This window comes from Lipophrys pholis, assembly GCF_963383615.2.
Source record: "Lipophrys pholis genome assembly, chromosome: 3".
NCBI classification, from domain to species: Eukaryota; Metazoa; Chordata; class Actinopteri; order Blenniiformes; family Blenniidae; genus Lipophrys; species Lipophrys pholis.
The window spans coordinates 25,344,328-25,361,726 of NC_137627.1; the positions used below are offsets into that span (position 1 = coordinate 25,344,328).

General features: G+C 43.3%; 1 protein-coding gene across 1 annotated transcript in view; it reads left to right on the plus strand.

Moving 5' to 3' along the window:
• Window positions 1-5,018: 5,018 nt before the first annotated feature.
• The window catches only part of LOC308106947 (sodium/calcium exchanger 2-like), a gene marked incomplete at its 3' end in the record, with an annotated part of 182,031 nt that continues 169,650 nt past the window's right edge, over window positions 5,019-17,399 (plus strand). The window contains exon 1 of the mRNA XM_080458990.1: window positions 5,019-5,132. The remainder of the gene's footprint in view (window positions 5,133-17,399) is intronic.

The window sequence follows — 17,399 nt, forward strand, 5'->3', positions numbered from 1 at the left end:
TACTGTCAGTAACGGAGTACTGTGATGAAACTAGAAATATTGTTGTATCTGCATTTTGACGAGTCTGATTCTTTGAGTAACATTCAGATTACAGAGCATCTTCCTCCTCTGACACCTGTATTACAGAGCATCTTCCTTCTCGAACTCCTGTATTACAGAGCATCTTCCTCCTCTAACGCCTGTATTACAGAGCATCTTCCTCCTCTAACTCCTGTATTACAGAGCATCTTCCTCCTCCAACTCCTGTATTACAGAGCATCTTCCTCCTCTAACGCCTGTATTACAGAGCATCTTCCTCCTCTTACACCTGTATTACAGAGCATCTTCCTCCTCTAACGCCTGTATTACAGAGCATCTTCCTCCTCTTACACCTGTATTACAGAGCATCTTCCTCCTCTAACGCCTGTATTACAGAGCATCTTCCTCCTCTAACGCCTGTATTACAGGGCATCTTCCTCCTCTAACTCCTGTATTACAGAGCATCTTCCTCCTCTAACGCCTGTATTACAGAGCATCTTCCTCCTCTTACACCTGTATTACAGAGCATCTTCCTCCTCTAACGCCTGTATTACAGAGCATCTTCCTCCTCTAATGCCTGTATTACAGAGCATCTTCCTCCTCTTACACCTGTATTACAGAGCATCTTCCTCCTCTAACACCTGTATTACAGAGTATCTTCCTCCTCTAACGCCTGGATTACAGAGCATCTTCCTCCTCTAACTGATGTAACTTCAGCTGATCTTAATGAAGGAACCAGTCATCAGATTAACCCACACAGTTCTGACAGCTCAGCAAATATTTCCAGTAACTATTTATGGAACTTTTAAAAATCAGCTTTAATCAGCTAAGCTGCTGATTGTTAGTTCAGACAGTCACTTTCAGACTGAATCCACATGAACCTGAAAGAGTTTCCACATTTCTAAAGTCTATATTGGTTGAAGTTCCTGCTATATTTAGAGTATTTTCACTGTTTTCTCTGTCAGACGGCTCTGACAAGCAGCCAGAGAGCTTTCATCACTCTCTTCTCTCTTCCAGACTCGCAGACCTGACAGAAGACGGGAGTGATACTCTCCTTCTGTGTCCTTATTTGCTTCTTGGTCATTGTTTTGCTTTAGTGACGCAACAGCTAAACACTTGAGATCACCCTCACAATGTCCACATTGGAAGAAACTCAACAACTATGAAAGGTTTTGATGTACGACTTGATACCTGCTGCATCTTGGTACTATTTTCTGCTCTTTATTCACATGAGTCACAGATGTATGATAATTACAACCACGTTCTCTCAGTACCTAAGGGCACAGAATCTGTATAAAGGAAAAACATGAATATCAGAGTGTTTTAGCCGAGCCCAGCTTTAGGGCTTTACGGTCTGTGTCAGGGAAGGGGTTTGGGGTGGTCAGTCTCCCCGGGGGCCTTCCTGGACCCTCGACTCTTTGCACTCCGGTTGCGCGTCTTGCTGGCGAACTGTTGGCTACACCTCCTGGCCCTGTTGTTCCCTGGCTGGACTCACACTTGCAACGCCTCCTCAACCACACCACAATCACCCCAAACTTTTATGAGAAACTAAAGTTGAACGTGGACAAAACATGTCTGATGCCTAAATACAGAATCTGATTTAAGAAACTGCAACACATTTAATCTTTGTATTTAATCATGTTGGAATCCAGTTGATTTCTACATGTTGGTTTTACTAGAGTACATCTCCATTATCCAGCTGTCCGTCTATTAATCCACCAATCCATAATATCCTCCCATGTCTATCAGTCTGTATAGTCTCCATCCCTCTGTCGGCGTGTTCATCAATCCATAATCTTCCTCTAACTCTATTGTTTCTCAAACATCATCATCTCCATTGTGTACTTCTTTTCATCCATCAGCTCCGTCCATTAAACCCTGAATCCAAAGTCCTGTCCATTAAAGCTGCACGCTATCAGCTCAACATGCACAATAATTTATGATAAATACAAAAAATATTTCAAGTTAATCCACCAGAAATAATCTTTAAAATATACTTCCCATAAGAAGAATCACCTCGGCTCCGAGATCAAACCAATACAGTCAAACAAGCCCATCACCACTCATTTCCACAAACTTCCAACCTGTAATTTCCCAAATCAATAAAAAAACAAAGTCACTAACTGATGTCATCTTTGGAAACCTGCTGCAAAGGTTTCTGGGATATCAAAGATGGCGTTGCGGCAGCTCCAGCAATAATATCAACATTTGACCGATTCAGCCTGAACAAAAGCCAGACTTTCTCAAAGAAAAAACCTTCAAGCCACCAGAATTGTCTTAAATGTTGTGGAAATTATCATTGAACGTTTTTCCAGTGTGAATCAAGATCTTGCAATATCCAGTGTACAGACGAGCTCTTGCCTCCGGAATCTTCAGGCGTTTCTGTGACACAAAATGTCAACAAACCCGGGTATCTTTTGAGAAATATAATGCTGGAAATACGTATTTGTCTGAGTATAATGAGGAATTTCCTTCAGAAAGGTATTTACAACATATTAGAGATGTGCATCAACCACTAAAACCAGATCCTAACACGAACTTTAAGCGTAAGAATGATGTTAACGTCTTCCAAGTGACTGTGCTCTTTCTCTTGCCCCGAACGCCCATCATTTGTGAGGAAAACTCTTTCTTTTTTTTTACAATTCGGTCTGTGAATTTATTAAAAATATCAAGAAGTTAATCATATTTTCCTTTCACATTTAAAATTCTGTCATTTTAAATTTGCACAAGCAAACATCACCACAAGCCAAAGACGTTGGCTTCCTTCATTTGAGCTGGATTAAAGCCTCGTCTACAACTCCAACCGAGCTGAAGGCCTCCGTCACGCACTGCAAACATGTTGGAGGAGCTGGAGGAGCTGGAGGAGCGATGAGCCCATTGAAGTGGACTGCAGGAGCTATGCAGGATGTTTACTGTGCAGAGGCCAAGAAGACGACCATCCAGTCCACATCCGAAGCCCCAGAGAAAGCTACCAGGCTTTACCTGAAGAGGGCTGGTCTGTTGGCCGCTGGGATGTAAATCAGGGTGTGAGGGACCCTGCCGGGTTCCATGGCTGAAGGTGTCTGATGCTGTGAGACATCCTGTTACTTCAGGTCACATAAGTGATGATGGATTCAGGTGCATTCATGAGATGTTGTGCTGGAAACAAACTCTAGTAAAGGCTGGATGAACACGGAGAGCTGGACATGACAAGGTGAGACAGGCAGTCACTCACAACAAGGTTCACACCTACGAGCAATTCAGCATCACCAAACTTATGTTTCTGCACTGTGGAAGGAAACGCCAGTACTGGTAAAGAAAACCCAACTTCGTCGTGCACAGGGAGAACATGCAAACTCCACACACAAAAGCCGTCAAGCACAGACTTTAAAGAACGACTTTCTACCTGTGAGGTGAGACTGCTGACCACTACACCACCGTGTGTCCTCTGGAGACAGATAACTCGCGTCTGAAAGGGTCTTGACTTCAGTCGGATTGTAACAGACGTGTGATGGAGTATTGGAGACACTGAAGTGACGGTGGCTTGGAATGAGGTTGTGATGCAGCAGCAGATTGTCAGAGAGGAGGGCGTAGAGCGCGACGTGGTCATGCACCCCAGTCGATGCACTCTGGGCGGTTCCTTCAGCCCAGCGTCTCTATGTAAAGACAGGCTGATTGACTGACTGCCCCCGGTGCTCGGTCAGCAGGCCTGGCAGCCAGAGCCCGGCACACCGGCTAAGTAATTGGTCCTGTCGGCTCGATACTCCTTCTCTGTTCTGCCCGTCAGCCCCGCTCCCCACTGCCCCGTCCCCCCACCCTGTCCGCACCCTGTCTGCAGTTAGAAGGTTAAATGAGGAAATGTCAATGCACAGAGTCTGCTAACGTTCACGTTGGGTGTCCGTGATAAGACCTATGAGGGGGACAGAGTGGACTGTGGAGGCTGCAGATCCTCCTGACTGTCCACATGAATCAGTATTCTATCCTCTGTCTCATTCCTCCTCCGAGCTTTTTTTTTTTTCTCTCAATTTCTTCATGTCTTTCTGTCTTTCTGGTGATTCAGATTCACTCTCCAAGTCTCCATCCACTGGAGCTGAGACTCTCACCTTCCTCTCTCACACATCCTCAATCACTTCCTCTTCCCTCAGCTCATTTTAGTTCTTTATAATCTCCTTCGATTTATTGGTTAATCTTTTCATTTGTACCCTTGTAATTTAAGTTTTCCTCTATTATTCTTTCTTCCTTTTCATTCTTTCATTGCTTTTTCTTAGGTTTCTTTCCTTTTGTGCCTTTTCATTTAGCTTCTAATAATAATAATACATTTTATTTATAACGCACTTTAAAGGAAAATGTGAAAGGCAAATAAAAGAAGAACAGTTAATATTGGCGGGATTAGTGGATTCAAAGTGAGCACATTAAAGAAAATTAGGAGAAAGTTTTTTTTTTTTTTTTTTTTAAAGAAAGGTTTTTAGTGGTCATCAAGGGCTTTCCAGAGTCCAGATCATCCATCCTGCCAAGGTTTGTTCTGGGGACTCTTATCATTTCTTCCTCTGTTCTTTCTGTACCTTCATTTCCATTATTTTGTGTAATTTGCATCTAATTTTAATTCCCTCTCTTGCTTTTCTTTCTGTCTTTCTTTGTTTCTTCTTGCTTTTCAAGATATTTTTTTCATTTTCAACTCATCCATCCCTCATTTTTTGTCTTCCACCCTTTATCTCCATCTTCTCTTCCTTTTCTTTCCATTACCGGTTGACTTTTGCCCTTCATCTCCCCTCTAATCGTTTCTGGGCAAACAGCCCCTCCAAATCTCTCCACATCTCCACATCATCCATCCATCCTCCCGCGTGGACGAGCCGCGCTCCTCGGCACCCCGCCCGGCTACTCGCGTGTGTGCGCGTGTGAGAAGAGTATGTGTGCGGGACCGTTGGGGAGGGGAGGAGGGGTGACTGTGTGTGTGAGCGAGAGAGTGAGGGAGGGAGAGAGAGAGAGAGAGAGAGAGAGAGAGAGAGAGAGAGAGAGAGAGAGAGAGAGAGAGGCTTGTCGGAGCGCAGTGGTGAGACTCTCCTGCTCCCCTCGCCCGTTCAGACATCACATACTATGCGTGTCTCCTCCAGTGCGGACTGGCACTAAAACACAAGGTAATGAGACTTTTCCTCTGCTATTTGCTCTTTGTGTGCGTGCTGTGCGTGTTTGTGGTGCGCCCGCAGGGTTTCCATGCGGGAATCAGCGGCTGCTGCCCCGCTCCGCGTCCGGCCATGTGGAGCTGAACGTGGCCGCTGGAAACTGAGAACCGGCTTGTCTGGAAGTCTTGTTAGTGTTTGAAAGCCCGTGGAGACGTGTGGTGTTTGTATCTGGACGCTTCCCGGCGCTCACAGCAGGTTGTCACGGTGTTTTTAGAGGTTTTTTCTGTGTTTTCACGGGCTACGCCTGAAACGACCGCGGCTCCGTCTCCCGGTTCAGCCCCGCAGCAGCGCGCGTGTCCTACATTCCCCTCAAGTTTTGTGGAGCGTGAGTGAAATGCTAAGCATGTTGCGGGGAATTGGTGAGATGCGTACAGACTGCAGAGAACCTCCAGGCTGCTGCTTTCACTCCAAGAGGTCCTCGGAGTGATGCGCGCTGCCCCGGGGAGTTCGAGCCTGCGCGCGCGCGCCGCCGGGAGCTCCTGCCAGAGATCAACAACAAAAAACTACTCCTGCTTCTATTCCTGCAGAGGATCGAAAAGTTAATCACAGTTATCACGCACAGGTGCAGTGCTCTCTGTGACTGCGCGCCGTTTGGGTGATTTTACGCGCGGTCCAGAAGTGTCGGTGCTGACGATCCAGTGGCGAGGCTGACACCGAGTTTCGGATTAATTCTCAGATGACACTGCGCCTCTCGGATGAGGAGACCGGTGTCATTCCAACAGAAAGAAACGATACACTTCCGTTTGACCTGTCAAAATAAAACGCCGGCGCGAATCGTTCCGTTTGGTGATCAATTTACCAATTAAAACGTGCACAAATGTGATGGCAGTTTGCTTTGATGACAAGTATGTTTTCTTTTATTCATTCAACTGAATCGCATGTTTTCCTTCTTTTCTTCTGTGTTTTTGCGCATATTGACGCAGAACAGGTTTCCGTTCGAACGGAGCTTCTCTCCCACTCCGGTTGTTTGTTTCAGTCAGGATGTCTCCTCTCCTCTCCTCTCCTCTCCTCTCCTCTCCTTATCCGCAGGCACCGTTCAGTGATGTTGCGTAATTTGCGCGCAAACCGATAAAACGACGCCAGTAAAATAAATAAAGAAAGAAAGAAAATAAAAAATGTGGTCAGAGCTGCAGTATAGGCGGATTCATTGGAGGTAGTCCACATCTTTTATTCACATGATTGTGATGACTGTGGAAGCTTCGATCAGAAGAATTTGCAGCAGTTGATTAAAATGCATGAAGGTTTGTGGAGCCAGAAGTGTGGCTGTAGTTTATAGGAGGGAGGTTGGAGCAGCCCAGCTGCAGTATTCAGGACAGTGTGAGTGAAGTGGGGATCCTCTTCCTCCTCCTCCTTCTCCTCCTCCTCCTTCTCCTTCTCCTCCTCCTCCTCCTGCTCAGTTGGCTGCAGGGGGCTTCCCTGGGCTTTTCCTCCCTCCCCCCCTCTCTGTGTCTGTAGCCTTTCTGGGGCTTCCCTTGTTTTCACTGCACCAGCCTTCATCCGATCCTTTCCCCCATTCATCTCTCTGTCTGAGGGCTCACACCCCCTCCCTCTCCCCGTCCTCTCTTCCTCCCTCTCTCCTGCCTTCTTCCTTTCTCCATCCTCCCCTCCTTCCACCTCCAGAGCAGAAAGGCTGTATCTTATAGATACAGCAGCAGATTAACAAACAACCTGAATGCTGCATGTTTTGAAACATTAGAGACACAAAGTGCCGTCCGGCTGCATCAGACACATTATTTGTCCCTCAGGGAACGTTTTAGCAGTGATTCATCCCTCATTTTTCTCTACTCTGCTCTTCTTCTTGTAGGTCGCCTGATAATAATGAGACTTTTACCTTCCTCCTCTTGCACAGTGTGATATGTTCTAGTGCTTCGAGCCTTTGCACAACTCCATTACTCCAATGCTGTGTAGCATCAAACTGCTGCTTTACCTTGTATATTAGCTGATGGATTATTCATTAACGGCCCTCCCTCCCTCCCTCTCTCCCCGTCCTCTCCTCCATTATCTTGGAGCTGACTCTCCCCTCTTCCAATCTTCCTTCATCTCTCCTCCTCAGTCCCTTGGTGTTTCCTCCCATCCTTCACATCTCCTCTCTCTGCACATCGTATTATATTTCACAACTGTACTGCATTTAGCGGGTTCCCTGGTCTGCAGCCACTTCCACCCGGCCAGAGACGTGTTTCCCCTGTTTGCTGCATCTTCTAACCGTTATTCAGCCGGAGGGCGTTGTGCTGCTCTTTCATCACCGCCCCACCTCGTACTTGTGCATTTACAGATCACACTTGGGAAAAGGCTGCTGCCTAAACCACAGAAGCGCAGGGCTGTTACACAACACGGTACTTTGCAAGCCCCGCTGTTAAAGTGATGATCTGCTACCTCAGATGGAATAAACTATTTGTTACTCTGCACTTTATGGTTTAAGTCAGAACCGCATCGTAAAAACATTCACTTTAATCAGCTTATGGGATTAAACCAATGCTGCACAAGTGAGGAGAGGGAAGGTGTCATGAATGGAGAGGATGTGCAGCACAAACCCAACCTCAAAACTACTAGAAGATCAATTGAAATACTCACACCTAAACATGAGCTGCAGAAATCATCTTAAGCTCTTTGTATCAATTCAATGACCCATAAATAAACCAGTCGTATCTCCTGCGAATTGGTGATAGTGATGAAGTGAGAGCACTGCTTCCTGCAGTAACTTCATTATAACTGGTAACTGGGATTAAGTAACTTACTGTATTATCGATAGGCTCGTCACTCATTACATTTGTTGTAGATGGAAAACGTTAGAAGAGCTGCAGAGCTGCTGTCTCAGGCAGGGAATCACTCATTAACTGACTCACGATATGATGCGTCTGTTATTGCATCTTCGCTAAGATACAATCATTTGCATATCAACAAAATAATAAAGGCATTTTTTGGGAGGACAGTCCTATTGGGAGGAACGCTGCAGATCACCGTTCAAGGTTACTGAGAAACTGATTCAACTCAATGCTCCGTTTACTTACTTTCTGCAAAGCAGCCTTGAAGGACCTTGTCACCCCACTAAACACACATTTTATTAATCATATTATTAAAATGGAAATGTCCAACAGCAATATGTCACAGCTGCCACTCCTCCTTCTTCAACACTGCGAAGGGAACTCTTAGTATAAAATCACAGTTTTCACCTCAGACATCAGGAAGAACTGTAAAATCTGAAGCTCCATGTTTCTCCTGTGACTTTCCCTTTCAACAAATTAGCTTCACTACCTTTTGATATAAACATGTCTAATTTCAGTAGTTTATTTAGATTTCTTTAATTGGTTTTCTATTAATTTTATTTTCATGATTTCATGATTATTTTGTACTTGTCATATTCAAACTTCACATTTCATTTCCTTTTTTGTTGTTGTTCTCAGCTGCACTTTCACTTTATAGTGAAAGTCAGAAATGTGGCGTAACAAACCACAGTTTACACATCGATTGGCTGCAAATGTAGCAAGAGAAAATGGAGGCGACATAAGAAGTAGGTGAAAGCGAGTATTTGTAGGAAAGTGGGGTGGATGGAGGGATCCTTCACTAATTCAAAATACCTTTAATTAGAATGTCCTGCAGTCTGATCGTGTGTTTGTTGCTCGTGTCTTCAAAGATTTCAAGTCACGTTTAAGTAATGGAATGTTTTCATTTCATTTCTTGTGATTTTTCAATCGAAACAGCATTTATTATCTTGATTAAGAACAAACGTTGGAACACAACATGGAGCCGTTCAACATTTAAATGCCAATTTTTTCACAGTTTTTTTTTTTTTTTTACAGTTTTAAAGGGCGACGATGAATCATTTCTTTCACAGAATAGGTTCAGTCCAGCAAAGTTTCTTTTTTTTTTTTTTTAACAAAGTTGGTGTTGTTTTCAACCTGGAACACTGATTCATTAACTTTGAGAGTCATGGTTTCCTTAAGAAGCAAAACCTGCAGCATTATAATAATCCTTTTTAAGAAAAAAAATAACTTTTTCAACGCAGCAAATGAAAAGAAGATCACCAGAACGCAACAATCCACCGATGAAAATAGAGGTTTATCCCTTTTATCGAGCCAAACATTGCTGTTTTGATTATTTTAGTGCTGACTTTAGTGCTCCTCCTTGTTGTGATTGCTCTCGTGGGAAACAAACAGGGCTGTTTCCTTCCTCCCACTTCTCACCCGCTGCCTCTTTTCTCACTTTTTAATTACTCAGATCATCTGTCTGCCACACAGGATTATATAACCTGAGACAGGAGGAGAGGATGTAGGTCTGCTGCAGGGGGAACACTGCATGAAATATAGAGCGGTTACCCACAAACCAGCTCAGATTTTACAGTACAGATAACCAGCTTCAGTCTTTCCTCTCGGATTCAGCAGCCGGGGTAAGCTGGGGGGTGGGGGTAGTGGTAGGGGGGTACTTTAGGGATCCGATCCCGATACCTGAATTTGGATATCTGCAGGACACCGATACCAGAGCCGTTTGCTTTAATATTATTATTAGTATCATTATCGTTGTTTTCATATGAGGCTGTAATAAACTCCTCTCTACAGGCAAGTAGGAAATGTACTAATGTTTGCATGTATTCTCCCAAAACTCAACTTGAGGTTAGTATAAGGTCAGGAAAGGAAGCAGTCCAAACTATTTTTGTTCAATTTGGACAATGTAGGGGTCTGCGTGACGTCATCATCTCATAATCAACTTGTTATATCTTTAAAACCTCAGAATCACCTTATTAATCCCTGGGGAACTTATTTAGCAAGGCAGCACAAACAGTAGTGATTCCAGCTCGAACGCAACAAGAATGATTGGGACTATTTTCAGGGAGTTTTGCGTGGAGTAGGAGGCAGCTTCATGGAGGTGTGAATCGCCTGCTGAGCTGCTTTTCATTGTTTTGATTCCGCCGTCAGTGCCGTTCTCCTCGGCGATCTGGCGTTTTAAAACGGTGACGTCTGGCTGCAGAGCGACCGCCTCACTGTATAACGCCTTTGCAAATCACGTCTCATTGAGACCCGCCTCCGTTCAGGAAATCTAGTCCACAGTTTGCAGCCAGCGAGCAGAGCAGCCGACATGGTTGTGGAGTCGTTTCAGCAACAGTAAAGCACAGATGCGGCTTCATGGATCTGAAATCTCCGCACGTTGGATCAGAAATTTCTGATCCGTGAATTACGTTGGTATCGGAACCCGATACTGATACTGGATTGAATCGGCCGTATCCCTATTTTACGCACCTTAGCACTTGAAGCATTTGGGCAGCAACCAGGGCAGGTCAAAAATGCTTTTTTAAAAAATTTTTATTCATTATTACTACACAATCATAACATCAAGTAAACATAAAATAAAATTATATAAATGGAAGGAAAAAAATAGGTTGGTGGTTTGTGTGTTTGACTCCTGGTGTAAAGCAAAGTGAAACTTAGAGGAGTCCCAGCAGCATCCTGCTGCAGGACAGGAGAGGCTGGCTGCTCATTAAGGTGTGTTAACAGTTAAAACCTGTCAGTGCATGACAATGTGTCCGCTCTTTGAAGACTTTGAACAAGCCGTGCACTATTTTTACGGCCGTCTTTTAAAAAAATTGACCATCCAAATGACGGCTGGAGGCTCGCTGCCTAAAACCACTGAAATGGAGCTGCTGCTACTTAATGTGGCTTCAGCAGCCAAAATACTGCCTGTGTTCAGTCTGTTCCACCGAGACCCCCCCCCCCCCCCCCCCCCCCCCCACCTGAAGTTACATCAGTAACTGGAGGAAGATGCTCTATAATATGGATGTTAGACGAGGAAGATGCTCTATAATCTGTTGTTGCTGTTCACAAGCTGACGGAAGCCTTTAAAATGCTTCTCGAAGAGGATGATGCGCTGTGGGAGGAGCAGGCAGAACGAGCATGAGAGCGAAAACCAGCGAGGAAGGAGGTCAATTTGACGAACTGAGGAGAAAAACATCAGCCTCTCTACCACAGGGACAAGTCTTACTGCATGATTAAAGGATATGTGACAATTGAAACTAGAAATTAAAGGTAAGGAATGTACTGAATGATTAGAAAGTGAATGTATGCATTTGATCATCTCCACCTTAAAACGACTATATTTGGTGTGTGTGTATGTGTGTGTGTGTGTGTGTGTGTGTGTGTGAGATTGTTTGTTTGTGTTTGATCTCTCCCCCTCTTCTTCCTCACCTCTGCACCTCTTTTTTAACTCATCCCTCCATCTCCCGCTTTAATTTCTTTGTCCTTTCATCTCTCCTCTTCATATCTTTCAACAACACTCACCTCATTCATCATCTCTTTTCTCTCTTTCTCTCCTCTCATTGTTTCTCCTCCTCCCTCGTTCGTCCGGTCCATCCACCAGAGGAATTGCTCTCTTTGGGGTCCTTTTCAACTCATTTGTCATCCTCTTTTTATCCGTCCTCTCCCGTCTGTTCTCCACCATCATCCTTTAGTTTTCCTCTATCATGCTCTTTCTCCCTCCTCTAATCTTTCTCTTCTTCCTTTTGTTCCACCTTCAAATGACAGTTCCATTATTTCTGATCCATTCACCTGCTTTCCTCACCTTAGTGCTCCTCCAGTTGTTTCCTGTTCCATGTTTTTATGTTTGAACTACTTCATAAACTATACTATATATAGACTTTACTTACATATAAATAAGAGCAGTAGCACAAAGTAACTTGAAATAATAATGAAACTAAGAATAGCCGAGTATATACAAGGGAATGGTCAGGTATATAGGAGCATATAGAGATCTGCAACCTTTATGGCCAAAAGAGACACTTTTGTAATTTTCCACTAAAATCAAATTTACCTGAAGCCGTAAAACATGTTTAACCTTTTAAAATGAGGCGGACACAGCTGCTAAACTTTCATACATGCAGCAGTTTTGAAACATCTACAAAAATGGTCTTATTTTGCATTTATGAATTTGACAGTTTTTGTACCTCGTTTTAGCGGCTTCATCCTTCTTTTCCAGAATTTCACCAACTATTTTGACATTTTACCAGTTTCAACCATTTTTTAAGCACCTATCTGTTTTTTTATTTTAATTTTTTAAGCCCCTTTTTTAATGTTGTTTTTCTTTTAGGCCTTTTCTTTTTGTTAATCTGTTTTTGCATTTTTCCCATTTCTTGTGGTTTTAGCTGTTTTTCCAATTTTAGTTGTGCTTTTTTAATCCAACAGATAAAGTCTTTTTGAAAAATACTGTGGTGTACAAATAAAACTAAAACACGATGAAGTGTTTATTTCCATATAAGTTTGTGAAAGCTTCAGGGAGCCTCGACAGAGGAGCTGAAGAGCCAAGTGGCTCCAGAGCTGCAGGTCGCAGACCGCTGGTAAATAAGAATGATAAATTCAAGCCACAGAATAACAGTTACACGCCATGGGCCTGTTTCTCTAAAATCCTGTACTGCTGCTAAATTGCACATAGATTGTGCTTATTTATAATTGACATTTATATGTCGCTGGTGATTTATTAAGAATAACCGGAGTGACAGAACTATTAAAACTCGGTTTGCTTTACACTCTGTTTACATGTTGGAAACGTTGGTGGAGGAACAAACATTGGCATTTTAATTCACCTTGATTTCATCTTATAATTAATGCCAATTTCAATTAAATTCTCAAAGATTTAAGTCCCAGCTGCTAATGGATGAACTGGCGTGAACGCTGACCTTACAGGGGAGGTTTGTCCAGCTGCTGTCAGGACAGAGACACATCAGCATTAATGAGGCACTCACAGTAAACAGTAATGTCAGGATTACATTTTTGTCTGAGTCTAATGACCAGTCAGCTCAGTGTCTCCAGACAGACAGCAGCCCTGCAACTCTTTTCTTTAGGAATTCTTACCTTATTTCCAACAATAATTACAATTTTCTTTGTTCTTGCATGTCATTTCTTACCTCTTTTCTTTAGTTTGTCTGCACTTTGTTGCTTGTGCATGTTTCTCCTCTGTCCTCATGTGACGTTGCTTGTTCCTACCGCGTCCTCCCTCGCCTGCCAGCGGTCTGCCAGTGGTGCAGGACACTATGGTGCAGGACACTGTGGAGCAGGACACTGTGGTGCAGGACACTGGTGCAGGACACTATGGTGCAGGACACTGTGGTGCAGGACATTATGGTGCAGGACACTATGGTGCAAGACATTGTGGAGCAGGACACTGGGGTGCAAGACATTGTGGAGCAGGACACTGTGGTGCAAGACATTGTGGAGCAGGACACTGTGGTGCAAGACATTGTGGAGCAGGACACTGTGGTGCAAGACATTGTGGAGCAGGACACTGTGGTGCAAGACATTGTGGAGCAGGACACTGTGGTGCAGGACACATGTGGGTGCGAAGCGCTCTGAGTTTTGGCGTTCCTGAGATGACAGGGTCCCACTCAGAGACTCCGTCTGTCTCTACTCTCATTTCTTTTTATCTTGTGAGGATTAAGAAACTTCCCCTCTCTCTTCATTTAATAGCCCTGGATATATTTCACTTATTGCCTGAGAGAACCAACCTCAGTGAGACAATTTGAATTGTCAGGATGAATTTTTAACAGTCTGTTGATCAGGGATGATCCTGACGACTATTTTATCTGTTGAATAAATTAAAGTTTTAATCAGGACTCGTCTGAAAAAAGATAAACTCTCAGTTAACAGAATTTAGCACAGTGTTTTGAGGACTTTAAACCTTCAACCAAATGAAGTACATCTCATCTCATTGAGCTTCTCAGATCATAGCGTCTCAGGGTAAATGATGTCAAAGTAGCCCGAGTTAGGCTGCTGGTGGTTCTTATCGCCCCTGGCTGGGGGGTAATTAAGGGGTTATACTGTCTCCTGTCCGACCTCTGACGGACTCAAACATCAGAGTGAAGCTAACCACTGGTGCACAGCCACTCTCACCAACACACACAAGCAGGAGCATTCACATAAAAGCGTCCTCACAGGTCCGTGCTGAGCTGGTTAATCCTCTTCTTTGATATTCACGTTGCTTGTCTTTCTCTGTTACGTCAGTGAGAAGCAGGTTGGTGACGCCAACAGGAGGTTTTATTGAACAGGGCAGCCGGGAGTAAAGACAGATCCATATTGAACAGAAGTGATCCTGCGGAGCTGCTGGAAATGTGATTGGATGGTGTGAGACAGTTTTCTGGCCTGAGAGACAAATCTGATGAATGATCCAACAAAGCAGCGAACTCACCGCTGAGCTACAGGCCCCGGGCAGGAAACAGACGCCAGGCGGACGCAGTGGCGAGCGCTGCGTCGCCAAGTCCTCCATGTCGCTCTGGTCACTCCGGCAAAAAAACATAAACTGTAAACTGCATTGACTTCATACCGAGTGCATAGCAGGGTGGGAACTTTACATTTGCCCTCATGTTGAAACCAAAGGGACAAAAGTTGCTGTAAATTAAATAGAAAATGCACAGAAGTTAATTCATTCATACTTTTAATTTGTTTCATTCATGAAGTCGTTTTTAACAAGTTTAATCCCAAAACTGGATTGTGAGAATAAGTCCATCCATCCATCCATCCATCCATCCATCCATCCATCCATCCATCCATCCATCCATCCATCCATCCATCCATCCATCCATCCATCCATTCATCCATCCATCCATCCATCCATCCATCCATCCATCCAAACTTCACAGGTTTAGTAGAAGTAACTTCAGTTCATTCATTCATTCATTCATTCATTCATTCATCATTCATTCATTCATTCATTCATTCATTCATTCATTTAGCAGCCAGCTGTCTCACTGCTCATGCAGCACAACACTATGTGGTTGAGTTTGTCATAAAGCTGCATGATGAAGGCAGCAGAAAGTAAACAGTAGGACTGTGATGATAACAAATGTTGCTGGGCGACAAATTCATGATATTATTGTCAACATTTGTTTGAGAACAAATTAAACACAAGTGTAATGATAATATATCCCAGTAATGCAAATGTCCCATTTGAAATGCAATAAAATGATACATCTCATTTCTACCATTGTAATTGGAATATCAAGAACTTAGTAATTTAAATAAATAAACCAATAAACAAACTCTGTTAGCAGAAGCTGCACTCGTCTCCCTCCGCACAGAGACAGATTACTGACAAGAGGCTTCATTCTACTATGAAAGCAAGGCCCCGGGTGCTGAGGCTGATGAGTGAACTCTCGTCATCCAGCCTGTTTGGAGGCGAGAGACCAGGAAATCAAACAAGTTTGTTTTCCTCGTGGTAATAAGGCGACATATCAAGGCTGGCAAAATTATTGAGTTCATTTCATCTATTGTGCAACTAACTGATTTATTGATTATCGTCCCAGGCCTAGTAAATAGCCCTGAACCTGATCAAACTTCATTCATGAAACACGTTTCAGCGAGACGGTGATTCACTGCTTCACATTAGCAGCAAAAAAACATCCCGAATAAAAACAAGAAATGTGAATAATAAAGATTAGGATAGTACTATGTGAAGTGAACATTGATACAGGCTGTAATGTTGTTGATATATTGATAAAGATGAATGTGTGATCTACGGGATGATTGCTCTACAAGCTGTTGGTTTTATAAACTGCACCCTAAGAATAACATCAGCATAATTACATGTCCATATAGATTTTATGTATAACGCAGTAAAAAAAAAAAAAAAAAGAACTTCTTTGTGTGCGTTGGTGTGTGTGTGTGTGTGTCTGTGTGTGTTTGGGGGGGGGGGGGGGGGGGGGCATTTAGAGTTTATTGATGCTCATTGAGAGGACTGCATTAAGTTCTCTAACCATCAGGACATAATGAGGCTGAACAGAGGGATTATAAAGTTAATTCATGGAGATTAAACGGGTCATCTCTCACAGGCTTGCTGACGTTTAAATGTCATTTTGCTTTTAGGAAGATTTTTCTGAATGTGATCTCGTTCCATCCAGCGGCCATTTTAATTCCCTTTATAAACATTCGGATAAAAGATTTAGTTTTCCAGAAATAAATATCATTTAGAGATGAAACCATGAACAAACGCTCCTCTGATCCTTGTTTCTCATATCTGCCTCATCACACCCCCCCACCCTTCACCCCCCACCCCTCCACTTTATCGCTGTGTGTGACTGACAGGGAGTAAATGCATCCACTCAAGCATTTCTTCGTCTCCCGAGGGAAGCAGAGGAGCACAAAGAGAGTTTATAGTAGTTGTGATGTCATGTGGTCCTGATCTAATGTTCACTCTGCAGCCGCGCTTGTCTCCACGTCACTTAAAGGGACAACGTGCACATCATGTGTCAATTCAGCGCTTCGCATATCTGACGCTCCTGCAAAGGCTCAAATAGTCCAGACTGGCTGCAGCCATGAAGAGAAACAATGCAGAAGGTTTTAAAACAGTCTTTGCTTTGGAAGATTTGAGTGATGAAAAAAAATGACTATTTCATTTCTTTGTGATTTTCTTTTTCATTGTCCTCCAGTAAAACACATGAAGTCCCAGGGCAGCCTTTATGAAAGAAATAAATCACAATAAATATCAGCCTTTATTGTCATCACATGTTAGAAACAAGACATAAAAACAACTCAAGTCAACTTTATGTATAAAGCACTTTTAAAAACAACCACAGCTGAACCAGACTCTTGTACTCAAACAGACATAAACATCTAAGAAACACAAGGTGGTATCAGTAAAAAAACAATAAAATACAATAAAATGGCAACAATAAGAACAGGAACAGAGTCTCAAGCTGGTTTTATGATGAGTTTGAAAAGTGGACAGTGAAGCTTCCAGTGGCAGCTCCTTCATAAGTCAGTGAGAAAACCTCTTTCTTCTTCATGGGACATCAATCTGTCTGTCGTCGGCAAAGCAGTGACACAAAACAAATCAAAAACAACAAACAAAGCAATATATTCTCCACAAAGATACATTTCAAATCTAATTAACCATTTAAAAACAACAAACATGTAAATGAAACTCAAAATGTATTGCAAAGCAGCCGTTGTCAGTCTGACCTCGTCACAGTTCGCCCACTTTAGAAACAGCAGCAACTATTATCTTCTCAATATCACCACTGGAGGTTGGTGACTGCTCCAGTGTCTTTTGCCTGGGAATTTCGTTTTATGGACTTGACTCCTTTTTATATTTGTCTTTTTGTTGCTGCGACTCTTCAGTTGCCAGAGAGAAACCCCACCACGACCTCCATCCCACCACACACAGGAGTTTCTTGATGAATCTGGAACATTTTGCACCAGAGATCAGGGTGAAAACAAGAGAGGCTGGGGTGTGCATCAGACGTGTTCAGAA